The sequence below is a fragment of the Elephantulus edwardii genome, unplaced genomic scaffold (genome assembly GCF_000299155.1).
Source record: "Elephantulus edwardii isolate Elephantulus edwardi_28Jun2011 unplaced genomic scaffold, EleEdw1.0 scaffold00060, whole genome shotgun sequence".
Taxonomy (NCBI): Eukaryota; Metazoa; Chordata; class Mammalia; order Macroscelidea; family Macroscelididae; genus Elephantulus; species Elephantulus edwardii.
The window spans coordinates 126,269-129,446 of record NW_006399810.1 but is presented as its reverse complement, the minus strand read 5'-3'; the positions used below and the strand labels follow the sequence as shown (position 1 = coordinate 129,446).

The window sequence follows — 3,178 nt, the reverse complement described above, 5'->3', positions numbered from 1 at the left end:
ATCTGAGACTCTTGATTCCAGTATCACTAACAGACAGATGGCTTAGTTTTATTCATATTCCCATCAAACAGGGATTAGACACATTGTCCTTACCTGGGGCAGCTGATCAGTGCAGGCAGCTACCCCTGGAAAAAATGAGCACGGACTAGGATTTTGTTAATAAAAGGGAAAGGTTTGCCTTCAGTGATACCAAGAGAGAAACATGTGGAGCTGATGCCCTCGGGATAATGTATTGACTGAGTTAAATGCTGGGCAGTTCCCTGCACCATGTTTTCACGGGCTGACAGCACTCGGAGTGGTTGGCACCTCTGTCCTCACCAGTATTTCCTCCACATTAGGGCATGTTCAGGGGACCTCGGAGCAGAGCCGCCTGTGCTCCTCCTTCTGGAGGACCCACTCGCCGGGAGAGGTTCTCCACACACACAGCTCAGCTGAGGGGTGCCCTGGGTGCTCTGGAGTCTGCAGTGGGAGGAACCCAGGCCTTTCGCTTCCAGGAGCCACTCCATCTGTAGTCCAGTGTTTTCTACTTCGCGACTGACGACAGGAAGCTCTTGGCTGCAGAATATTCCAGACTAGTGGTGTCAGTCACTGTCCACAAGACTCCTCAGCTTGGAACGAAGAGGTCATAACATTTCTTGCACTGAACTCACGTGTGATGGGGGGACTGGACAGTTTTCTAGGTCTTTGGTTAAAGTTTCGTGGATGAATTGGAGAGTCTGCTGGTACAAAAAAAAGCCTCCTTTGTCTTTGACTAACAAATGTTCAAATGGTTGACATCCATAGGAATGACATTGCAAATGCCTAAATCAGCTGACTGCATGGGCACCATGTGCAGCTTGATCATGCTGCTGACATAGGCGGGCAGCGTCTCCACGAAGCTGACCACCTGGAAGTTCTTGCCTTTTGTGAACTCCAGGGAGTCGTCCTGCAGTACTTTCAGGGCCGGGGAGTCCTTGCTGAACAATTTGACCTCCAGCGAGGGGAAGAGGAGGTTACGGAGTACTCAGTCAGGTGGGACCCGTGGTGAGGGACACTGTAGAAAATCATCCCCCTGGTGGTGTTGATGAGCACGCTCATTTTTGGCTCCTTGGCAGCTTCCACCAGCATTTTTTTTACAAGAAGTCCCCCCCCCCCCAGGTGCTGTGTGACACCCAGTCCCTGATCCCCACCACTTGGTGCTTCTGGAAGAGTTCATTGCTTCTGAAGGCAAGGAACTTCCTCTCCATGGGACTCCTTGCTTGCCAGTTGCTGAGGCTGGTGTTGTACTCCACGGAGATGATGCGCAGTGCAGGGCAGGTAGTGTACTTGTTCTTATTCTCTGGGGCCTTGTCATTGAGGACTTGATTGCAGCCCTACTGGCGCCACGTTCTTAAGGCGGCTCCCACAAGGCCATGAATAAAAAGGACATCAGCTTTAATGGGCTGACTGGTGCGGCACTGGGGGTATAGCATGTACACCCCGTCCTCGTACTTCTGCATGGTTTCTCAGGTTGGACAGTGTTCTGGCTGCATGTGAGGCCTCCATAATTTGCTGAGATTCCATTGCTGCTGCCATTAGGGACACCCAGCCTGAGTGCACAATGGCGGGGTGCAGGTGTTTGTTGAGAGCCATATTCCCAATGACATGCATGATGTTCCTCTGCAATTTCTGGTAGTTCTGGTACCACCAGTACATCCTCTGCAGCAGCTGCAGGCCGTGCGTGCTTCAATTCTTTCACTGTGTGTGGTTATCTCGGAATGTTTTCTAATTGCTTCTAAGCAGAACGTCTCCACTGTGGCTGAAAGAACCTTCCCAAAACTTTCAGTGTAAAGGAGTCCATTTCCTCTGAAACACCACAATCTACCCTTTTGGGCAGCCAGACTCTGACTACTTTCACTCAGCATCAACAACATGAAGTATTGGACACACTCGTCTACCTCTTTCTGTGGCAGAGAGACCAGCAGGTACCTGAGCTCCTCTTTGATGCAAGAGTGGTCTTTTAATGGTGGAAAAGGAGGTGATGAGAGAAAAAAGCGATGGTCACTCTTTGCTCTGTGCCATGTCCACCAGGGTCCTCCTATCACAGGCCTGTGCAATGATCTCCTGTATTTCCTGTACTGGTAATCGTTTTAGGGTTTTTTTTTTAGCTGTTTCTTTTCTTATTTTCTGGCCTTCTCTGTTTCCATAATCACATTTCTATCAGAGACAGCATCATCAGGGCTGAGTGTTTGCTTTGTCTTAACCCAGGCTGTTTCTGCTTTTTTCAGCTTAATCCATATAACTCCCTCTTTTTGTTTTTCTTTTACAGATTATCTAGGGTATAATTTTTTTTATTATTATTATTTTTATAGGTTTTATTACAGGTTGTATGCATATTTGATAAAGCAATTTAAGGGGCAGAAGGTAGGCAAAACAAATGTCTTATAACTAAAGAGTCTACTTACTTGAGCATTCACTGTCATATTAGTGTTTAAAGTCAGTTGTCCAAGAAGAGTGTCTTTAAAAAAATACAAGAATTTACTCTAATAATTTTGCTGGTGACACAGGATGGTGAAAGACTTCTTCTTTCCCTGCAACCTGCAAACTCCCTGGGGTGGAAGTGTTAACTGCTCTTAGGGAAGCATGATGACAACCACTCTATCTACTAATTGCTGGAAAGGGTTGTAGTTTGTGAACAACAGTTTGACTCCTTTGGATGGAAGTTGATGCAAAGATCCACAGAATATCTGGGAGCTCATGTGAAGTTCTCCGTCCAAACTATTTGTATCTCTTCTATTCGCATAATCCTCCCCCCCCAGGAAGTAGTATAGTCTGAAAGACAAAGTTGGAAAACATGTTAGAAAGACAAGATTTTAGTAGAAATAGTAAGGACATTTTTTGTTAGAATATTTTGAACTAAGAGAAAACTTTCAAAAATGAACTTCATTTGCTTGTATTTTCTTATTTTAAAGACTGCAGAACAATCCATCATTACTTAAATAAAATTTAGTTACTTTTTATTCACTTTGTCTTACACTTTATTCACTTACTCTTACTTTTTAAATTTTTTTTTTCTTTTACTCTTACTTTTATTGCTAGCATAGAAGTCTGGAGCTGTGGCTGGCCTTGAAGGCAATTAAAAACTTAAAAATTAAAAGTACACCCTACTTTAGGACAATCTGGACACTCTACCTTCTATGGCCTAGTCTTTTTTTGGTTA

At 44.8% G+C, this 3,178-nt stretch overlaps 1 pseudogene; it reads right to left on the bottom strand.

Moving 5' to 3' along the window:
* Window positions 1-623: 623 nt before the first annotated feature.
* Window positions 624-2,108, bottom strand: LOC102843115 (annotated as a pseudogene).
* Window positions 2,109-3,178: the final 1,070 nt, after the last annotated feature.